This window comes from Lutjanus erythropterus, chromosome 18, assembly GCF_056507025.1.
Source record: "Lutjanus erythropterus isolate fLutEry1 chromosome 18, fLutEry1.hap2, whole genome shotgun sequence".
Lineage (NCBI taxonomy): Eukaryota > Metazoa > Chordata > Actinopteri > Lutjaniformes > Lutjanidae > Lutjanus > Lutjanus erythropterus.
The window spans coordinates 15,785,085-15,809,916 of NC_139334.1; the positions used below are offsets into that span (position 1 = coordinate 15,785,085).

Sequence of the window (24,832 nt, forward strand, 5' to 3'; positions counted from 1 at the left end):
AAAAACAAAAGGTGTGGAGCTGTTTGGCGAAGAGAAGGGTTTGAAAACATGGAAAAGGAAGCAAAGAAGTATTCTGAACTCAAACTGAGGTTTCATTGCCCTGTTCTGTGCGTTGTTTGATAATCATGGAAAACCTGGAGGGGGGTAGGAGCTGCGAGGCAGGGAAACTGACCCCTTTTATGCAAAAACATTCCTAATGACAGACTAACCAGGGCACTGCCAGTACCTCACGCTGCCTTGTCTGCTCTTAACCAGGCCACTGACAGGCTCTCCCAAGCCCAATCCAAACCAGGGCATTGTCTGGGTTTTATGCCCAGGGCCCAGTGAGTATATAAAATGTTGCTAAGGTTTTGCTTTAGTCTACTCCTGAGCATTAGATGGATCAGGACAATTTGGAGTCCAGAAATTCCAGGGATTGCTTTCTTAACAGCTTCCTACAATTGTCTTTGCCATGGCTGCATTGTCCTAACTGTGTGGTAAACCTGCGTGAATATTCTGACTATGTGACCCCTGTCTGAGAGAAGGTTATCATCTAAGCTTATATAGCATCCGTAACAAAACTCAGAGACTCATATACATTAAAAAGAACCAGAAAACAGCTTCAACCAAGCCCTGGCTGACTACACTGTTTGACTCTGGCACCTCCACTTCCTCAAATCTGGACAGGAAGTTCCGTACTTGACCTTACGATAACTTCTACACTCTTACCACCGCAGTTATGAGAAGCAGGGCAATAAGACTGTTGATCAGCAGCGAGAGTGTCGGCTGCCAGAGTACAGTTAGCTTGAAAAGACCTCTACCTGAATAAGTCTTTGAGGCTGTGTGGTTAGAGAGTGAAGACAGTTTCTGGGTGAACTGACAGAGGAGGAGGGTGAAGAAAGCAAGGTAGATCCAGAAACAATACCAGTAGCAGAAGGGGAAATCATGGGGAAGTAACACAAGGATATAACACATGGTTAGATTACCATCCAGTCAAAGCAGGCAACTATCCTGGGGCCCCAGAACCTCAGACATCCTGATAACTCCAGATTCAACATGTGGCAATTAGTTTGTGGTAATTTAATTAATTGAAATTTTGCTTATTAGTACTGTATGCACCGCCAAAGCATGTTAAAACTGAAAAAACAGGGTCCTTAAGGCAATGCCTTAATTATAACCAGTTTAATTAAAATCTAGTTTTAAGGCCTTTATCATTTTCATATCAGTTGTGCCTACATGGTACATTTTAACAAATTTCTGCTTCACTGGGTTACAACAAAGCACATAAAGGCCCACAGCTAATTGCTTTGGGGCCCCATTCTTGAGTTAATACCACCCTGATGCATAACATCCACAACCAGTTTCAGTTGCACGGCTGCAGTTTAGAGCTGCAATGATGAGTAGATTAACTGATTAGTTCTCAACTATTAAATTAATTGGCAAATAATGGGGGGAGGGGTTTTTCAGAATTTCAGCACACACTTTTATTTTCTCGTCTAATGTGATGAATTAAGGATTTATTTCGACCAAATCAGAGTTAGTGCTTGTTAATAGAGTGGAAAGAATAACCCAGAAGGTTTTGGTGACTCCAATTTTGGTTTCCTGTTAAGTTAAAAATGAGTTAACACAGCAATTAAGCTTGTCTTAGATGCAAAAGGTGTACAATTGTATTTTTGTGTTTAATAAGGGAAATATGTGCAAGAATATTTAATTTCTGGAAACTTTGTGACTTTATTTGTTTATTTATTGGATGTAGTATACAAACATAACAGTGAAACCTCTCTTGCCTGCTAAATGTGAATTTATGAGTTTGTGAATGTGTTAGTTAAAAAAACAAAACAAAAAGATGACTGACATGCATTGAAAGATGCAACTGGAGAGCCGGACAGTGATGCATGCGAAAGCATGAGGAAGAACAAAGAAACACAAAACTGGAGGGTTAGCTTCATTTTGCATTGGACCAACAACACTTAACAGAGTTGGAAGTGAAACTTTGAGAGCGAGAGCAAGCAGAGTGGATGGACCTCTTCAACACACACACATACACACACTTACACACACACCAAGGTTACAATCATACACCATATCATTAGGGCTTTAGCCACTCTCTTCCTGCCTGCCTGTTGCCTTCAGTACATTCTGTTCTCTCCATGAAAGAGAGAAGGAAGGAAAGAAAAAAATTCCCCTCTCTATTGCACTTGACGTTAGGTTGGAACTTATGGGTTTGAAGCTCTTCTGCCTCATAAATGGTAGTTAATAAAGGGCCCGTGTCCAATCAAAATGCCTCAACCACATCTTCGTGTAGGGGGTTACTGCCAGTTTGCATATGTGAATGTGTGACAAATACTTGTGTGTGTGTGCGTGTGTGAGGAGGGACGAGTGCAGTGGATGGATGCTGGCGCAGCACTGGAAGCCACAAGATGGTGGAGACCTGATGCTTGGCCTGCATTTTTCCATTTTTCCAAGAAAGAGAAAACCGGCATCCCATAATGTTCGGTTTGTCGTTTCCTGTGCTGTCATGTTACTTTTTTCTCCGTTTTTTTCACGTCTTCTGGAAAAATGGTAAAGAAATGAAAGGCAGTGTTGCATTTCAGCAGAAAAATGGATAAGGAACTAAGGGTCATATCGCTGGTTCATTAGAACAAGCTGAAATGAGATGGGAATACCTTCTCCCCTTGGATTTTTCCTTAAGATCCTGGGTGAAATAACCGCTGACAGTATTAGTATTGAAGTGTGGTGAAATAGTGGGTAAACAAAACTTTGTTTCTGGTAACAAAATAGATTTGTTTATGGGAGAGGACATGTAAGTTAACCACAATACCACTGTAACGACATAGCAGACGCTGTATGCTTGTCACTCAATGTTAAGATATTCCTTAGTGACGTTATTTGCCTTTTCTTTTTCTTTTCTTCTCCTCCACCACTTATTTCTCCTCTAGATTGAAACCAAAATAAAGATTGAGTTGTTACGTCAAGGCTGCTTCATTTCTCTTGGGGGTCTTTCTTCCCAGGGCTGACTGGAAATGCTCAGCATGGACCCTTAGATTCATTTCAGTTTGGATTTCCTGTCATTTGTTAACAGTCTGAACTAATATAAGAGAACAAGTTGCTCTTTATGGTTTTGAACACATGCAGGGAGTCACAAAACCAAAATAAGAGAGAGAGAAGGAAAAAAAGAGGAAAATGGAGACAGCAGTGCAAGAAAAAGTCTATTGTTGCAAAAGTTGTTGTCATTTTTCTTTTTTTACAAAATTCAAAACATTTAGTTTAGCCTATCAATTTAAGGTACACAATCTTCATATGAATTTGTCAGCTAACTTATTGGCAGGTGAAATGTTAGCTATGAAGCTGATGTTATGCTTAAACTAGGTTACATTTGGCTTCTGTTTTTACTTTAGAGCCATTTAGAGCCACAAAGATGCATGCAGGCTTCAACATCTTTCATTAATGTTGAAAATAAAACTTAAATGTTCATGACCTCTGTCTTGTAACTGGTTAAAATGTGGAACCCGAGGGAGGACCATCACAATTTCATATGACTTGACTTGTGGCTTGCTTGACTTGCAGCAATGACTTGACTCGTCTTGCTTGACATGAGCAGAGACTCAACTCGACTAGCTTGATTCTCACCACAGTAAATTGTGACTTGCTTGACACTTGCATGTGTGAATTACTCCTACCTTTGGCTGCAAACCCATTTAAATACAGTCCCTGAGATGCTCTTACATATATGGTAATAATAGAGGCTGCACAGAGGACAGAAAATGTACACCAACAATCCCTAAATAGGTACAGGTGCAGGATTAAAAAAGAGCATACAGAGGAAAGTAGAGGTTATCCATACACATATATTTGGAAACTAAATCTCAGTCACAATGTACTATTCTTATGTATCCCCTGCAAAAAAAGCAAGATAAAGTCACATTTTACACACCTTTAAGCCAGTGAGGTCAAAGGTGAAGCTCAGGGTGAAGCCCATAATAACAAACATTTATGTGAGCATCATGGCCAATTTTATTTTGAAAGCTCGGCTAGACAGTAAGAGTCCTCTCCCCGGTCTCAGCCCAGTAACCCAGAGTCTTTTCTAGGTCTGCGCTCCTCCCTCCTCCCCGGTCTGTCTACATCAAGAGTCTTGTTGCTGGGGCTTAAAACCTGCACCCTGCTTATGCGAGTGGGCACGATAAGAAGATGAGAGAGGGTAAATATTAGGAGGGGGACGAGAAATGCCAGAGAAGGCTGGAAAAGAGGGTAGGACAGACCTGGCAGGGCGAGACAGAAAAGCCAGAGGACTTACAACATCAAAACTAGGATGGTTCTACACATGCATTAAATTTTTGGCTTCTCTGTTTATGACCTAATTGCAGATGTAACTTTGAAGAGGTTGAACCAAACTCAAAGCCCTCAGAGCTTTTTGGCTTGGCTTGGTGGCACAACAGTAAATTAGAGCATGTTCTTGATCGGATATCAGCACTACACACAGGATTACATGGAACAGTCACAGCTGCTGCGACCAAGGAGCAGAGCAGAGGAAGGATATTAAATGCTCTATTTAAAACAGCAGCACCCGAAAATACTAGCCTGTCAGTTGCTGGGTAGTCCTCGGGCAGATCTAGATTAACAAAGTGTAATCAGTTCTGACAGAAATACAGAAAATCACAGAGCAGATGGAGGAGACTCAGTGTATTAGATGGATGGATGCTCAACAAAAGAGGGTTACAGGTTGCTATACTTGCTACATTTCAGCACTACATCTAGCATCCTTTCAGCACCTTTGCTGTTTCCCAAAGTGATGTCCTCAAATGTCTTGTTTAGCCCACAACCCAAAGATATTCAAAGAACTGTCAGAGGACTACAGAAACAAGAAAATATTCACATTTTATAAGCTGAAATCAGAAAAGTCAGACATTCTTTCTTTAAAATTACTCTAAACAATTCTAAAAATAGTTGGCAAATAATTTAACAGCTGACAACTAATTGACTAACTGACTCATCATTTCAGCTCCAATGGCAGGTGATGCTACAGATAGGAAGTCTTCATGGGTCCAATTCATTCCTAGTAATCAAGGCATGACTCTATATAAGTTATTTTTAGTCTAATTAGGTTGAGTAAGGTCCTGTTGCTATTGCTGCTGATTAGGCCTGTGTGTCGACTGACAAACTGATTAATTCTACACATAAAATACTGAAAAGAATGATATGAAGATAGAGAAAAGCAGCATATATTGAGAAGCAAAAAGTAAGGATTCTTCTTCTTTTTGGAATATCTGCTTGATGAACGCAGATTATTTTCCAGTCAACTGACTAATGGATTAATACACTAGTCAGTTTAGCTCTAGTGTCAATATGTCTAATAACCAAGCGGATCCAATCTGACGCACAGTCAGCTCTGATAATACAGTGAGTCATTATCTTTGCAGAGAAAAATGTGCCTGCAGTCCAAACTTTCTGAACTTTTAAGACTTTTTGACCCTTGACGATCTGTACTACAGATGTGTGAGAGGTGTTGTCATTAATCTCTTCCTTCCATTCTCTTCAAATGTTCTGCACAATGCAACACATTCTGATGCTTGCTCTTTCACTTTTTAGCAGTAAGCAGTAGAACATCTGCAAATATTCAGCATTTCCAAAGAAGTCAGAAGTTATTCGCAGTTATCAGCTGCCATTAAGTTCAAACATATTTGCACAAACTTATGTGCCCATTCTCGGACCATTACTAAAATGTTCACTCACTGACTCTCTAAAACTGCAATAAATTTTATTTAAATGCACAAAATACTTTCTGGGGCTCACTTGCACAAGTACTTCAAATAAACAAACGTTTGGCAATACTCTTGTCACTGATATAAACACAGAGATTTATGTTCTGTGTGATTTGCAGTCATGTTTTCATGAAATATTTCCCAACTATTCTCCAGCATGTCCTCAGCCTGCTGCCCCCTGTGTTTGGGGTCAGAGGTCTCTGACACTGGAAACATGCAAACACGCCACACAAGACACTGGGGCAAACAGGAGTGAGGTGCTGATTAGGGAAGCAGATTGTGTTTCTTCTGTAACGTAGCTCAGCCAAACCGAGGGAAGGCGATGTGGGGAAAAAAATGGAAATTTGTTGCTAAATAGTGTGGTTCTTGTACAGATAACAAAAAACACATGGATACTTCAAATATGGGAGACACGATAAAATGTTTATGATCAGACATAGAAAATCTCTAACAAATTAGTTATTTGGGGATTGCACCCATATGATAAGACAGGATCATGAGTGAAATAAATGTACTAAATCAGTCATGCTCAGTAAGTAATGAGAGACAGTCATGTGTCCATAAAAGCCATGTGTAAGCATAAAATCTTATTAAAGGAGCTGCGATGAAAAAAACATTTTGCACATGTAGAATTAAGAGAAGGAAGAAGTCCTGCATAGTGTCATTTTACTTGCAATACACTTTATTTAAGATACAATGTTTAAGTTGTTGGTCCTTTGTCTGGTAAAAATCCAGGCTTTTGATGAAGGGTGTAAGAACCGAAACGTAAATAAAGTTCAGTCCAAGTAAAAGGACGACATGGTGTTGGTGTTCTCACTTCTCTTGCCTCTGACTATTTTCTCCTACACACCTGTCTACAAGAAACCGAAACTATGTGGATGATCCTTTACAGTCAAAATATAGAATAAATACTTGTGCACACGAGGAGAAAACAAGAATAACGTATATTTGTCAAAGCCAATAAAGTCAGACTTGAAGGGTCAGTAAACTCAAATGACTTCTGAACAGTTTATCTTGTGTAATTTGCTATCTTGTGGACTGAAACCACTGGAAGCCCCCCGTTGTGAAGTGATAGACAGGAAGACTCCAGTAAGAGATGAAACTGTCCAACCACAGTATGACATTAAATGAGCTGTCAGTAAATTGGATGATCAGAGAATTGAGTGTGAGAGAGAAATAAACAGTGGGTCATTTACCAACACACAATGTCTTACAATGTAAGTGACTTAATAGATGTAATACATAACAACATAAATCACTGATCATATGATGGATTTAAATGGTCAGAAAAAAAAAGGTAAGTAACAAAATAGTAAATCTTTTTTAAATCAGTGATTCTGGATGTCGTGCTGTTCAGCCTGGTTCGGCAGCCTATCTGTGAAACTTAAAACTAAACAATATCATTAAATAAACTGGCCAATCTATGGGACACTCCTTTCAAGCAACTCACAACAAGTGCATGATCAGACTTGCTAAGAGCATCTCTTCTTACTCTTTGCACGTTTTAAACAAAGAGCACCAACTTCAGCCCTCTAACAGGCGATTCAGCATCCCTCCATTCAGACACGACACGCTGAGAAATTCTTTTATACATCAGTTTGTCCTGTTGTTGTGCGTTTGTTTGTTGTGTTAGACATTTGTGGAAAGTGTCAGATACTGTATGCTTAATCTGTGTGTAATCTTTTGAATGTAGATGCCTAAGAATGCTACATGAAATTCAGTACTTATTGACAATTAAGTTGTATCATATTGTACTGCATGGCATCATATCGCAGTGTATCGTACCAGGCAAAAAGCAGTTTGTTTTACTACTCCACCATGCCAACATATCAACCCATATTAGTTTTCTGTAGATATATCCATATGGGCATATGCTATTTTAGCTGATGTTAAAAAGACATTGTTGTGCACAGTGTTGCTATCACTAAGTTTGTCCATTAGAGGCCACTGAATAGTTTATTATGTCCTACTTGGTACATATCTTGGTCAAAAATTCTTCAGAAACTATTTTTAAGGCAAAGTGTACCAATTTTACACACCAAAGTCTGTTTACAGGTCTATAGTTGAGTGCTACTGCTACCTAAAATAAAAAAAAATTGTGGCTCCAGAGCAAAACGACGTAATCTGAGGCATATCTCTGGTTCTGCTATACTGATTTTAATACTTTTTTGAAACTGTCCATCATGAGGCCAGCGATGTTAGAGGTGTGCAATGCTAAATCAGTACAGTACTCTTAAAGCCATCCTTATCAAAATGTTTATGTTATGCATCCATGAATATCTAGTTTAATCTCAACATCGATTCGAAAACCTTAACATGCCCAGAAAATATGGAAATCTGAACATCCATCACTCATCTGTAATTCCATGACAACTTGACAAACCCCATCTGATGAGGAAATTCTTGTGATGATTATCTCATTATCTTCAAAGAGCAAAACAAGTATTGCATGTGCAGTTGAATTATTCAACTGATGAGAAACTCTCTGACCTCTGAGCATTAACACAGTGTTTTCTGTCAGGGCCGACACTGGCTACCTATTTAAAGCGAAGCTTAACAGCTGTTCCGGCGCTCTCAGGTATCAGCAGACGTCAGCACAAACTTTATATGACTGAATGAGTGCACGCAGATAGGTGCAGTTGTGTGCAATGGTGAACTGCTCGGGAAGGAATGTGCGTGTGTCACCGTTTCACACTGATAAGAGAACATGAAAACATCACAACATGATGACACTTGTTAGAGTCAACACTCAGTACCTCACAGTCTGTGTGAATAAGTATGAGTCAGACACACTGAGGAGAGGCAGACAGACAAAGGTTAAGAGAGTTACAGAGTGATAAGAACAGAAAACGGCAGGCAGACAGATAATTTACCCTCATCATTTAGTTGTCTCTTTGTTTGAGAGTTTGTGGGATATCTCAAAAACATGAAAAAAAAGAAAAAGAATTATTTTTGGTCTGATCTTGTTCAAGAATGGATTTCTCTCAAATGAACAAACTTAATATAACAAATTTTAAGGATTAGATAAAGAGACACGCTCATTGCTCACTAGCTGAACTTAAAATTGTAAAACCTGACGTTAGACGATTCTCACACTCTATTGAGCAAACATTTACAAAAGCAACGCTTCATTTACAGTCAGGAGATAACAGAGCCTCACACTGTGTCTGCAGAGTATCATTTGTCTGCAGACACACTCAAAATGTGAGAAATGTAACTTCACACCAGATGCCACAGAGCGAACAAATGCATTTACAGGCTTATCAGAGTTGTGAGGTGAGATTTATGGTGAAATGCTACCTCACATCCATTTTTTTTTTCACATACTCATCCCAGATGGACTGAGTTAAAGAATGGAAAGGGCCGAAAGGCACATAACACTGGGGTATCATTCTAAAATTTTCAATACAGGTACAGACAGCAACACCTTAGATATGATACTGGTTCCTTAAGGCTACTTTGTTCAATATCAATTTTATAAAACCATTTAAACAAAAAGAAAATTATCTTATTATAGTATAATTGCACACTACAAAAGAGGAAGCTGTTCAAAGACCAGCTGGAGAAACTGTTCTACACTTAATTCAGTCTTGATGACTGTAATAAAATGATTAAACTGATGGAATATCTGTCATTAACATTAAAACCAGCAGTCTGTTTAAGCTAAAGAAGAAGGGAATGGCTGTGAGGGTGATGTTTGTCATACCAGGAAAATAATATCGTTGTTTTTATATGCCTCAACAACATGTAACATCAGACAATCAATCACCAGCATTATTAGATCTTATCAGTCTTTTGCTCATCCACACACTGCCAGGCTTACGCAACAATCATATGCATTGTGTTGATGGAAAAATAGATCAGGAATATTTGCACATACCGACGGAGAACTGCACACCGCACAGAAAGTTTGGCTGCTTGTTTGCCCCGGACGCTTTGAATTATGTGACCAGAGATTCTATAGACAGACGCCTCTGTGTTACATGAATGCTGTCATCATGCCAGTGTAATGTTGACATGCCGTTTGCAGTCTAGACAAGGCAAGACATTTTTCAATACTCGATGGTAGGGATGACACTATAATCAGTTTCATGATAGACCATGATAAAATTCCAGATGAACTGTTTTACTGTTTCAAATGTTAATTATATTACAACTTTGTTTGTTCAACACACTTTAAAAGCTCTGAGTAAATACTGCCAAGGATAAACCAAAGTTAGAAACAGTCTCTCAGATGCAGGTAAAGCATGCAGTTTGTTTTGCATCAGTGAAAACCATGACATTACGAGGGACATGATGCCATTTAAAATCGTCGAGAGGCTTTTCAGCACATTTTAACAATACCACAATAATAATTTGTTTATCTTGTTTTATCTCTGTTTCAATGTCTGACTATGTATTATTTATTTATTAAATCTCATTTTGATTTCTTTATTTTTGCACTTGAAGTACTTAAGAGAAGAGCTGTCAAAGAAGTGATTCAAATGTAAGGATTGTGGTGTATTTGTATTTGATGCTTTTTCCTCACAATTGAAGAAATTACTCGAGTATGAAATTGAACTGGGAGGTCATAAATTATGTATTTTGCCATTTCCTCCAGTAAAGGTCAAACATTGTATTACTATTCATTCTTTTCTTTTATCACCTTCACTTTTTCCTCTCTTAGTTGCCATCATTTGTCACGTCATATGTCCGTCTGGTCCTGTCACCTATACCTTTAAATATCACCCCAACCCCCCTTTACTGCACTCCCTCCGTTTCCTTCCCTTGTCCTTCATCCCCATTCCTCTGCCTTCCTGCTGCACTTACACGTCCTTCCCAGTGAACCTAAGGGAGGGGGAGATGATGAGGGATCATCAACCTCTCTGATGATGATGATGGGCAGGGAGTTTAATCAGGCTAGCCCCACCAATGGCTGACGACAACTGCCTATACAAACACTGTCGATTCACAGACACATCAATAGCTCTTAACATACAGCCCTTCAACCTTCTGCCTGGCTGCTTGACATCCTGCTCATTCACTGCTTTCCCATCCTTGTACACACACTTAGACACACACACACACACATTTACACACACACAGAGCTTGGTTGGCAGAGCTTGGCAGTGCTTCATCAGCCTGAGCCTTGGCATTAGCTGCCTGCTGCGGCTGAATGGAGACCTCAGTGGCTCTCTGATGAGGAAGAAACAGAACAGACAGAGAGAGAGAGAGAGGGGTAGCAGCAGGAAAGCTTAATCGAAGCAAATGTGCAGAGCAAAATGCATTCAATACTGCGAGGTAAGCGAAGAAAAATAGAGAGAGGGGAAAAAAGAGACAAGAAGGAAGAGGAGAGAGGGTGAGAAGAGGGGAGTGACTCCACAGAATGCAGAGCAGGTAGCTGCCAGAGTGGATTACTGCAGCAGGAATGCAGCACTGGCTACAGGATGGAGGGAGGGAGGGAGGAGAGACGGAGAGGTATCGGGAGGTGAAATGATGAAAAATGTGCATCAGAGAAGAGACAGAGGCACACAGTTATTACAGGCTGTTCTATCACTGTGAGTAAACAAAGAAGATAGACTAAGGCAAGTAAAAAACAACAGATAAGCTAAGCTGCTCATTTCCTTTTTAACCCTTTACCTTACACCATATCTAAACATGTAAAGGGATACTTGAACATAAAAGCAATAGATTCCAATATGAATAAATACCCATTAAAATGTATTTTACACTGTAAACCCCAATTCATTCATGACGCAAAAGTTTAGTGTAGAGTCAGCGCCATACGCTCAGTGCCTTGTGACGTTGCTGGTTTTTGTAGCAGAGTGGAAATACGTTATATTCCCATTGGAAGCAATTCAAAATATACGCTGTCCTACGTTGGGGTACGGTAGAGCCGTCTGAAACTGGATTTTCAGGGCAGATGCCAATACTGGTATTAAGGAGTAAAATATATTGATATTTCTGTCAATATTCTTTATTTATATGTATCAAGTCTAAAATGACATTAGGGGCAGTGAAACAGTAAACGTTCACTACTATTTTTAACAGCTATAAATACTTAAAATTAATAATACACAAATAGAAAAACTTGAATTAAGACAGGGGATCAAATACACACAAAATGCTGCCCAAACTAAACAAATAAATAAAAATAAAAAGAATCTTAATTAAGAAAAAAAACTTAGTAGCTGTCTAATAAGCAAGATAATGGACAGTGAGCAGGGTCATCATTGTGAAATATACCCCAACATGTGTTCAGTGAATCACCCTGAATAATGAGCCGCCCACTGTACATTATCCCTTTATCTATCCATGCATGTAAATGTCAGACTGTTCCTTTTAGTGTGAGTCAATGACATCCCGCTTTCAAAGAATCAGTCTCCTGATCATGAGAAACCTAAATAAGAGTGTGACGTGCCTTTAGTAGCAGGACACTGACACGAGAAGCTCCTTTTCCTGTTTCACTGTCGGTTTTCATGGTCTTTGTTAGTTCCGGACTATTTAGGATGAATTCTACTCAGGCAGGATGTGAACCAGCATCAGGAATAATAAACGCATGTAAATGCAGCTCAGTAAAGACGCAAAGATCACGCCTTGGCCACATATTGACCTTAAACTGCTGTATGTGTGTGTGTGAGCAGACCGCCGAGTAGACAGGGTAAGACAGTGACACATGTACTGTCTCTGCTGACTAACCCTGATAACACACACACACACACACACACACACACACACACACACACACACACACACACACACACACACACCAGCTGCTTGTCCCTGAAAGCTGTGTGAATGTTTTTGCGTATGAGTGCACTGACCCATATGTTACAGAGTATGTACAGCGTAGTATATACTGTATGTGTGCCACTCCTGTGTGACTTCAGGCTACAGGGAAGGAAGTATGGCGCCGGCGTTTGTGCCCAACAGGAAACAGACTCACAAAGAGCAGAGGAGGGGCGGAAGCTTAGTGGAGGAGAAGGAGGAGGAGGAGGGGGAGACAAAGGGGGAAATGGTGGGCAAAGGTGGAGGATGAGGAGGAGGAAAAGAAGGGAGGTAGAGGAGTGAAGGAAGCTAAATATTTCAAATTCAGATCGTTATCAATACTGGGAATCGATTTTGTCTTGACTCTAGGTTTGAGAAATCCATGTTTTTCTTTTTAACTTTTGATCAATAAATTTCATGGGAGAGTTAAATATTTTTGGAAATGGACTTATTTCCTTTATTTCCACTAGTTAAACAAAAAGGTCTAAATAACTCAAGGAGGCAATCAGCTTAGCTTAGCATTTTGCTAATCTTTTTCTCCCTGCTGCTAGAAGCACAGGGAAACAGCTGGCCTGGCTATCTCTAAAGGAAAACCACCCCCAAGATCTCAGGATTAAAAAAAAGAAAGAAAAAACTGGTTGCGGTCAAAGGGGAAGTTACGTACCGTAACTGTATCAATCAGCAACTTCCCAGAGTCTTGTCGTAACATCAAAGTTGGCAGACAAGCTGCAGTATAACTGGAAATGCTCTATAAATAAGTACTAGGGACATGAAAGATGCATTTCAGCTTGATTTGACTTATTGCTGCTGTCTTGCTGTCTATCAGGGATAGTACCTGGTAGGCCTGGGTGATATAACTGAAATACCTATCACAATAGTTAAATTTCATGTCAGCTGATATCGATAATTACTGATAATGCAAGTTGTAACTGATAACATGTTGTGTACTCCAGAAGCGATTGAGGTGATAACACGAGTAAATATTTTTTGACCAAATACCTCAATACCGTGACAATAATGTAGGGATAATTATTGGTGCTTTCACAAAATGTTAAAAATAAATAATCATCAGTAATGTGGATATAATGACTAAGTCAGTCTGGTAAGTTCAGAAAATTACAGCACTTTACTGTAATGCAGCCTTTAAAACCAGGAAAGGACAACACTTATACTATATCCAAAATCTATCATGATATCTAGTCTCATATCACAATACAATATAATATTGATATATTGCCCAGCCCTAGAACCTGGTGCCTGATACTGAACAGTGATGTGAAAACACTGCCTAATACTGATTGGTTGTGCAACATGGGGCGTCCTGCACAAACCAGAATTTTTAAACAGCCAAGCTACCATCACTAGCGACCACAATTTTTTTGTTCAGTCGATGCCAGCCCACAAAACCACCGTTGATGAAGTGCAGACATATCAAGGACATCATCCCTTCATACTGTCCGATAAGAGAAGCAGGAGAGCTGCTTTTCGTATGTGTGGTGAGGGAGAGGGAGAGAGAAAGCTGCAGAGAGTGACAGTGAATGCAAGCTGACCAGGTGAAAAGGTGAGCAGTGAAGTTGTCAGTCTGGCAGTAAATGTACAGTGTAGATTGCGGTTTATCAGTTAATGCAGGATGCAGCTCCTCAATACCAAAGCATCCGTGTGTGCTGTTTCCCAACTTCAGGAATAGCAACAAGTCGAGCCGTACTATGTAGCTTTATTCGCTTTTACAGATTAAACAAACAAATCTGTACAAACCCAACATGAGGGTAATATCTAAGTCTTTCACTGCAAAAATTCTCTTATTACTGGACTTACTGGATGTTTTGATTTGACAAATTAAGGTCTTTTAGTAAAATTTAATTTGATGACTTTTGCAGAGTTTCTGTGACACAGAGACACCCAGAATGTGTGCAGAAACAGGAAAGACCTGAAACAAATCAACGTTAACTAAAACACAGGAAGACACAACTTACATTTTAGATGCATCCTTCTGTTTTTCACATGTTAAGCTCCTCTTCCCAAACTCTCCATCCTGTGGTTAGAAACACATAAGCAGGGCATGAGGTTAGTAAAACTGCACTTACTGGTCATCATAATATCAAGACACATACACACACACACACCATCTTTCACCATTGTTATGCTTGGCAGTTGGCAAAGCCCTGAGCCTGCGGCCGGGCTGACAATGCACTCACTGTAGGGGAGATCGTTCGCAGTCAAGCTAACGGGCTAAGAATGAGCTAACTGCTCAGATATGGGACGCATTCTGAGGCTTTGCAATAGACTCATGCATGAGCAGACAAGCTGTGTTTGGCCACGACAACAGAAGGCCCTATTCAGTTCTCTGGGGAGGCACTGGTACACACACAAACACACACGCACCATTATCATAATCATCATCATCTTAGAAGCTCTCATCTGCTTCAAAACGTGCACACACACACAGACGCACACAAACACAAGAAACACACACACACGCACACGCAGACACACGGGCAGAAAACAACCCAGACTTGGAGCATTCCACTACAGTAGCATTCCATATGTTTGGTTAAGCACAGAGAATCCAGATTTAAGACTGGAGTCTGGACTGAATTTAAAGGATGAGAGAGGGAAGTGGAGGGAGAAGGGGGAGAAATGAGGAGGAGGAGAACGAGGAGGGGGGGCTGAAGGAGAAAGGGAACATTCCTGTGAACTGTAAGCAGCAACAGGACACTCCGGTACAGCAAACGTACATTAAAGAATAAACCACCGAAATCATCTTTGATGTCATGACGCGCTCAGGATAATGGAAAGTTTGAACATCTATAATTTCATGACAACTCAGCAAACTCACTCTGCTGATGATGAACACAGTGTGAGATGTTTTAAAGCTACATAAAACATAATCTTGAGTTAGAATTGTTTTACAGCTTTTACATTAAGACTTTTATTGTAACAAGAAAAGAAAAAGAAATGGAGAAAAGAACAGTAACAACAAGCTTACTGCAAATTGACTAGGGCTACAACTGTTGATTATTTTCATCAGGGCTGCTGTTGTCCACCCTAAGAGCACTTGCTTTGTGGTGTGGATGTTCCATAGGTATAGTACAGATCAATCTATTTGTTTCTTACTGTTAACAGAGACTCATATCTTTTCATCTCATCATTTTCATCCTTCATCTTAGAATGAGCCATTTATATCTACAGAGGGCATGGGTCCTTTTCCATGATGCAATGTTGCACTGTTATGTTTCTACAGTTGCCCAGAATGGACAAACCAATCACTGACTCTAAACGGGCCTTTAGCATTTTGTCCAAGACTCACAGATTCACAGATGTCAGATGTTTGGCCTTACTGGTCTCCAAAATGATTGTTGATAGTGCAAAACCCAAAAATCTCTTCCGCTACCATTTATCAACACAAAAGATTAAGAACATCTGCAAATCCTCACATTTGACCAACTGGAACCACTGGATTTTAGGTTTTAATCGATTATCAAAACTGTTTTTCACTTTTCTGTTGATTGACCAGATGTTCCAGCTTAACAAAGAGGGTTCTCTCTTGACTTAGGCTAAACTAACTGAAGGAGCAGAGGCAGGTGATGTGTTCAAAGACACTTCGATCATGTAAGTAGCTCATGATAGACAGAGAGAATCAGTGTTTCAGTTGCTCCTGTCACTCTGAACTCCTCTGTGCCGTCCTCTCCATTTGATCCTACACATCTTCTCTTTACCGGAAGGAGACAGGCCTGCTGCTCTGCTCTGCTCTCGACTCTGTCATTTTAAATTCATGAAAGCAGCTCATGACACCAGCACACAGGGTTTGCTGAATCATCTGACTTTCTCACGCTTCTTCGCTGCACTGAACCAAAAGTGTAATTCTGCTGCGTGCAAAGCCAGCATTATTTGGGCGCTGTGTGATCAATAAACCCTCATTTCAATTAAAACATGTGATTTTACAAATGAGATTCAACACATTCTTAGCGATCCAGAAGACACCAAATACCCTGGTGACCAGAGACCACATGTTTGTCTGTGTTTGTATGTGTTTCTGGTGTGTGTGTGTGTGTGTGTGTGTGTGCAGGGGGGGGGGTCGGGGCTATTCATTCAGACAGTTAGCCAACCCGTAACCAAACGAAACAGAAAACAGCTGTCTCCTTCTCATCCCCTCGCTCCCACTCACGCACACAGCATGTCAGGTTGGGGAGGATTCATTACGTTACTCAGCAGAATAAACTCAAACAGTGTGAGGTTGTACTTCCTCAAGGGTTTGTATCTGACTCTAACCAGTCGTCAGCTCAGTTAATACCTTTTTCCCCAAAAGTCAGCGTCATTTGTAGCACACTGCATTGAATTTCCATAAACTTTTGTGTCATGAACAGAAGGTATTAACTCATACAGCAGTTGAAATCATGATGATGAGTGATGAGCACATTTTCCAGGATCTATATATATCAAAACCTGAAAATAAAACCGCATCCCACTGTACACAAAACTCTTCAATGAGTAAAACAACTTCTTTTGTCATTTTTAACTTAGCTCAGAATCACTCATTTGTACAACAGAAATATCTACTGATAATGTACTGCAATGATAATATCTTGATCTTGATTTTTATGTCTGTCAGGCGTTACATCGTGCATTTGGTCTTATGAATGTGTATCATTGCAGTGAATCACATTTTTGGAAAACATTAAAAATCCTATTTTACTGACTGCTCTGTTTTATATCAGTCGCTAATTCCTCGCTCCTTTTAACCAGCTGGTAGGAGGCCACAAGTCATCAACAACTAAAAACAAGGTTTACCTACTAGTCTGCAGCAGATCACATTTTGGACTTTGTCATGGCTCCAGAATTTACATCCATAAAAAGGTTTGGTCTCACCTTAAATTGGAGCATCTCCAGATTAATTCCATACCTGATATCTCATGATCTGAATAAGATGAATTAAATACCGTTTTAGTGATCTTTTCTGGCATCCTGACTCTAAGATAGGCAAAGAAAAAGATCTCTCTCATTGGCCGTTGATGACGATCTAGTACTCCATTGCGATATTGGAGCATTCAAATGCCACTAGTAAAGAAAATGGGTGATGCAGACTTCACTACAAACTTGACTGAATTCTGAACCAATTTTCATGAAATCTGGTTTGTTATGAACCTGAAAAAAAAAATGACAGTGGTTAATTGTTGTAATTGAATTCAGCCACAGCTTCCACTGGGACATGCAGGCGCCAACCAATGAATAGTCAATGTCAAATGTTAACTGTTCAGAATTTCGACTTTTGGTTCTTTAAAAATGTAGATTGCTATATCTAATATATTATTGTGAAGCTATACAACACAAAACTTTATCAAAAACTTTGCATACATCTAGATAAGTAAACTTACACTATACTCTGCTATACGAAAAAACTTGGCAGCTGGTTGCATCTGGAGGTTGTGGTGGTATTACAGTAGATGCTTCACCATCTGTTGCCTGATGGAAACCTTTTATGCTGAATTTGAACTTTTGTATAAAATGTCTTCTGTATTTTTGATGTGTGCAGATATCTAATAGAAACAACCACTTTTAAATCTTATTTGGAGGCAGATCCTAATGTAAACCAAATATTAGTGCATCCTTAAAATATATTCAATAAATTGGTGTGCTGTGAAGAGGTACTAAGAGCATTTTTGGTTCTAGACCAAATTTAAACCATGGGTTTCTTTCACGACTCTTCTGGTTATAATATTGTATTGCTTTGACCTGAAATATCATTTGTGTCCTGTCCTTTTTCACAACAAACACATTAGCATGCTCTGCATTGTACTAAATGAAGAGCCTTTCTGTCCCTGAACAATCTGTGTCGATACATGATGTGATTATCTGTCAGAGCATGTCTGCCTCAATGTCACCAAAAAGAGCAGAAAGTGCTCCCCTCCCTTTTTATTCTACATAAGCATTTTATCATGTAATGCATCTTTGAGCACAACTGTATCACACATACAATGGAAAGCTGTTGATAAGTTATCATCAGTGTGTGCTTTTGAGTGCTTAGGCTTACACTTTCCAAACAAATACAGTAGATGAGAGGCCACACACACACACACACACACACACATACAAACATGCGAGTCCACTTTGGCACAGGTCTGACTGACCAACAGCATTAAAAAAATACTATCAATTTAATTTGGGGATTGTTTTATATGAGGTACTTATCAATAGTCAGTGTATTATCTATAGGAGATGGCAGTAAACATGCTCCTGGATTGGAGATGCAGCAGGAGTACCAGCATGAGAGATAAGCAGTTAACTGTGGTGGCAGCATCAGCAGCAAAACATATTTTAGCCACTTAAAATAAAAAGAAAAAAGAAATCATTATCAGTTTAAGTGTACACTATATTTAGAATATTTTCACCGCTTGACCTTGCTATCAGACAGGCTTTTACAATAAGAAACTGCTATCAAGTAAGACAAATATCGCTCGGTAATTTTACCTCGCAGAACACAGGAGCTGATGGGCTCCTGCTGCCTTGATCAGTTTGTCTGTTTGTGTTATTGTGTGACATCGGTGAATCCCTTTTATAACACTGAAGTTCCACAACAAACTAAAAAATCAAGGCAGTGGCAGAGCAACACCTCCCATGTTCTGTGAGGTAAAATGGCTGATTTTGCCAGTGGAGTTTGGTTGGTTTGGAGAGAGCAATATATGGCCTATATAACAGTGCCCCCCCATCAGAAAAGGTCATCTGACCACAAGGTTAAGCAGAGAATATTGTGTACATGGTGTACCCTGCTATCCTTATACAACCCCACTTTAAATAATACAAACTATCCCTTTAAGTTTTAGTAATTTTAACATGATTTTTGAACTGCCAACCCTCCAACATATTGATTCACTCAATCCTTCCAAGGAGAAAAAACTCTGTACAGTACATGTCTATTAGTTGGTCTGAATGGCAACGTTCCTCGGCAAAATGGATGCATTCAAATTCAGCATGAAAAATAGGGTGTCAAAAGAAAAGGGGGCAGAGGAACCATGTCGGATAAAACATAAACGAGGGAGAATGAAAGAAGGGGGAAGAGAGAGATCATGTTCAATTTCCTCCACTGGAGAACGTTTCAAGGCCTGAAACTCCATCCTGGGTTCCACTGGCCAGGCGGGCCTCGTTTGCATGGGAGCCCATTTCCTGTGTGTGATTAGCAGAGGGGAGTGTGTGTGTGTGTGTGTGTGTGTGTGTGTGTGTGTGTGTGTGTGTGTGTGTGTGTGTGTGTGTGAGTGTGTGTGTGTACTGGGGGTTGCAGTTCAGAGAGGTCTGGCGTTGTTTTGTCTGCTTGGGGAGGAAAGGAATGCCCAAATCAAACACAGTGAACAGGACAAGGGGAAAAAGAGGAGGAAAGAATGAGCAGATACACAGTGAGGAGAAAGATGGGAAGAGACAGGAAGCAGAAAGTAGCTGACAGAAGGAGCTCACTAAAGAAAGGAGGAGGGAACACCAGAGAAGAATAGAGCAGGAGATCAATTTTTCATTCGCTGCCACTGAAGACTACGAACAGCATTCCTCCTGCTGCTATTTGCATTCCAGCTGAGCGTCAAAGGTGGGGTAAGAATTTAGTCTGAGAGCTGATGAGCTGTCAGATGGAAAATCATCCACGTCTTTAACTTCACTGTGAACCTGAAGAACCTGTCCTAATATCTAATGACTTACAGTGCTCCAACCCTCCCTGTTCCTCAAACAACAGCTGAGGCTTTCTCACACACACACACACACACACACACACACACACACACACACAACTGCTGACTACACAGATTAGTGTCAACAATTTTTCATTTATACAACAACAGTGACATGAAAACTATGCATTGTCAGAACACCCTTGCTGGCTTACACAGCTCTGCAATACAGAAACATCCTGGCATGTACACAAGGCAAAACACGAGGAGTCTTTAAAAGGTCAGATCGACTATTTTGAATAAACAGGACTGCAGAAGACAGACCTGCCTGATGAAACTCAAAACATTTTACATTCTCAATTGACTCATTAGGGGTTTGCTTTTTAAATTATGATGGTCTGACAGTTTTAAACAACAGCAACACAGCCAGTGGTGGACTAAAGTTTAGAGAAGCCAGCTTGGGGTTGTCGGTTCAATCTCCGGACCAGCAAGATAAATCCGAGTGGGCGAAAAGTGAAAAATCCACTTGACGATGACATTATATCCAACCTGTCTGTGCAGCTGCCTCAATCTCACTCGATATTACACATCCATGCTGTACCAATTGCAGACATCTTCATCGATTGGACAGGACGACTTAACACAGTGGAATTATTTTACCCCACGCAAAAAAACAAGGAGTGCTCACTCTGCAGCCTTTATGCACATATGTTTTCTCTGAATGTGGGGGTTTCATGCTCAGTTTTTGTGGGTATTTTATCGTATAGTTTCAGTATCGTTTTGCGTACGAGGTATCAAAATACCTTCATGGTGTGAAAAAGAAAAAAAATCACCTGATTAAAATAAGGTTGCGTAGGGTTGTGTTAGGGGAAATCAGACTCATGAACCTGTTATTCCTAAAATCCAGGTTACAGCCCTGTACAGACAGGATACACCTAAAAAATAACTAGAAAATTTCAACTTAAGTGTCTCATTTCCTCACAGCTTCAAAGTTCAGTTCCCAAACACTTCCTTGTGTTGTGCGTGTGTGTGTGAGCTGGACCCTGCCCATGCTGCACCGAGCCATTCCTTGACTGGCAGAGCAGAATTGATAGGCCGCTATTGTTTCCTTTTAAGGTCAATTGTGTCTCAAACGCTTGGCATGGCTGGGAGTGCAGATGCAGCTGGCTGGCAGGAGAGATAAAGCACTAATTTAACTGCATTCTTCTGCGCAGTCCACACCTACAGAGAGAAAATAGGAGGGGGGGCAAAGAAAGAGATGGAATGAGACGGAGAAGCTGAGAGTATTTAAGATAAGTAGCGATGAGAGAGGCAAGTGGGAAAGATTTTCAGAGGTTTAGACAGAGAGAAGCAAAAAAATGTATGACCAGAGGGTGAAAACAAGGAGGTAAAAACTACAGCGAGCTTGTCCAAGTGGGTGGGCGAGAGTCACTCTCTGCCACAGGCATCGAGCTCTGCTGTAGCCTTGTTTGCCCTGGCAGTGAAAACACGCCACCACATGTGGTAGGTCTGTCTGTCAAGTCCACAAGAGGAGGATATACACATTAGAGCTACAACTAACAGTTGTTTTCTTTATCCATTAATATGTTGATTATTTTTCCATTAATTGATTAGTTGTTGGTGAAAAGTGTTGATCACTGTTTCTGAAAGAGGCAACGTCTTCAAATATCTTGATTTGTCCACAAGCCAAAGATATTCAGTTTTAAAGAGGAGTAAAGAAATCAGAAAATATTCACATTTCAGAAGCTGAAATTTTAAAAATATGGACATTATTGTCTTAAAACATTACTCAAAACAGTTAAATAAAAAACAATATGCTGATCTAAATAGTCGGCAATTAATTTAATCAGTTTATAACTGATATATTGTTGCAGCTCTAATAAACATAAATTCTCTGCTAATTAATTAGAAATTTTAATGTAGCCTAGCCGACTAGCCTCAGAGTAAGAAAACATTTCCAAAATTGAGCGCAATTTATTAACTGATCACATTAAAGATTGTCCAGAAAAATACTGCATGTATTAAGAGCCATTAGAAGATGTTAATCATATTCTTCAATTCATACAACCTTATCTTCATTTTCTAGACTAAAATACTGATAAACTACGCTGGTTTAACAAGATGTCATCTGTCTTTCTCCCTCGCTGAATTGCAATATCGGACCTTTAGTGCATGGAGCATCTCTGATGGGTGGTAGAATAACATCTGAAAGGCAACATTTAACTAACAAGGGTAGCAACGTTTTAGTCAACTATTCACACACATTCCTAATATATACATACATATCGACCCACACAGAGATCTGAACTTCTCACAGGGTAACAAACTGTGTTGATAATCCCATGGATTCAAGTTCATTCCACAGCCAAATATGCTGCACCCACTCACTGTAAGTTACTCTGAATAAAGACATCAGCTAAATGTCTGAAATGTTTAAATATTCTGCTGAAGAGGGAAGTGGAGAGGAGGAGGAGGAGGAGGAGGAGGAGGAGAGGGGCCCGGATGGCCAGACCGGCTTAGCTTCACAAATAAACCCAGACGCTGGGAGAAAGAGAGGCAGCCTGCTGAAGGCTGGATCATAAAATATGCCTGGTATTCCACAATGTTCCACAGTGCACAAATGAGCCACTCAGGAGTGTTATGGGATTCCTGCATGTGAGGCTCCTGTGTCTCAATGTGTCCACATGCACACACACATTTACCAACACAAACACAAAACTCAACTGTGGGTGAACCAGCGTTTCAATGCTACGCCAGTTTAAAATGTGTTATCCAATGATGAGCGCACACTGACTAATAAAACAAACACAACAGAAAAGAAAGCAGAGAATAAATTACATTTTGGGTAAATAGTGTCTTATGTATTCATCCAAATGTTAGTTGACTTTCAGTGACGCACGGAAAGAGGAAGAGAAAAGAGGTACAGGGCAGATGAAGGGACCACCAGGGGGGAGAGGATGACTCGCTCACAGTCTGAATCGCTGTGTGTTTTTCTGTTTCACTCTGAGCAACTGTGTGTTATCACTATGAGTGACTCGGTGTGTTTAGGTTAACACAGAGGTGTTCTACTGACTCAGACTATAAACTCCAAGGAAAGTGCTGAAACGATTAGTCACTTAATCAATAATCTCAGTCTTACATGTTACCAGAAAGCTCTGGAAACTCGATAATGAAAATAACTTGGTTAATTGCAGCTACTTAATGCAAATCAGGGGCTTGCTGCTTCTGGAAACTAATTAAAAATGTTATATTTAAACAGCTGCATGGCTTATTTCTCTCTAAAATGTTTTCAGAAATGCATGTCGGTGAACTATTATAATATACATAATAACTGACTACATAATATGAGAGAGAACTTCCACACAAGTTGTCATGTTGATCCAGTTTGAAAGCTGTGAGCAGACAGCCCACAGTTGAGCATTCATCCAATCAGCTCCAGGGAAATTAGGGCAATTTTCCACCATTTGACAAATAAATAATCATTAGTGAGGCATCTCCCTTGCCTGGTAGCCTTTTATTGAATGTCATACTCCCTTTTTTCATCCATTGTTTCCTGCCTGTCTCTATACAGGGTTCGTAAAGAATTTCAAGAGTAAAATTCAGGCACTTTCCAAGCACTCTCAATGTACCTAAACTAAAAGTTCATACACTCTTAAGGCCTTTATATAAACTGTGACAGAACAGAAGAAAAAGAGAAAAGCACCTGAATGGAAAAACCCCTCCTTTGCAGAATTTTTTAAAAATTTGCAGAAGTTATCGATGCACTTGACCAGAACTAGGCTTCACCGAAACAGAAAGTGATCCGTTGTTGTGTGTTGGTGGTGTCTTTGCAAAAGCAGAACAAACAGTAATACCATTTGGAAACACGAGAGGGAGAGTTGAAAAGTTGTTTGTTTCTGCTTAAAAATTAACAATTTTGCAAACTTTCAAGACTTTGTACAAAATCTGTCTGTAGTATTAATTGTCCAACAAAGAGGAAAGAAATGTTTTGTTCAGCTCTACTCAGCCACACTTCTTCTTTTCTACTACTACTACAAAAATCTTGGACATGAAAGGGTTTGACTCTTGAAGTAAAAGCTGCACTTTAGCCAGTCTATTTTTATGGTCTCGCCATGGCTTGCATTGTGCTGCTTCACTTCCCCTGGTCGGGACAGCTAGCATGAGAAGGAGCTCCAAAAGCAATGTTGGCATTTACGGGAAAACCAGCCAACCCAGCCCTCAGCTGCCTTTTACAAAAGGCAGCAGTGCAGAGATCTCCTCCAAAATAAAACCAAAGCAGAGAAGAGAAGAGGGGCGAAAAGGGCTCAGAGGAGGGGAAGGAGAGGCTGAAAATAGCCTAGCAGTCGGGGTCTGCATGCATCAGCACCACAATGATGAAAGCTCCTAAAACCAGACTTGCTTATACATGGATGGATGGATGAACAGAGGGAGGGATGTCTGTGGGGAAGAAGAAAAACACCTAACTATGAGGGTATTAAACGAGGGTGAAAATAAAGGACAAACAGAAAATAAGCCGACTTAAGATAAGTCATGTACTTGAAAAAAGTGGTGAAAAGTTGCTGAAAATTCAGTGTAAGTGTCTACACAGCAAATAAGCCAAGAATCTGAAAAATAAAGTTAAGCAGAAAAGGAGCACAGAAGACAAAACAGGCAAGGACGAGAGAAACAGAAGAGGGGGAAGTGAGCAATCGCCAGGTCGCC

The 24,832-nt window shown here is 40.1% G+C and overlaps 1 protein-coding gene across 1 annotated transcript in view; it reads right to left on the reverse strand.

The window, feature by feature from the left end:
* luzp1 (leucine zipper protein 1) overlaps positions 1–24,832 on the reverse strand; it is a 62,447-nt gene that overhangs the window by 22,502 nt on the left and 15,113 nt on the right. The window contains exon 2 of the mRNA XM_084742596.1: positions 14,459–14,517. The gene's annotated coding sequence lies outside the window, so the exon portion shown is untranslated. The remainder of the gene's footprint in view (positions 1–14,458; positions 14,518–24,832) is intronic.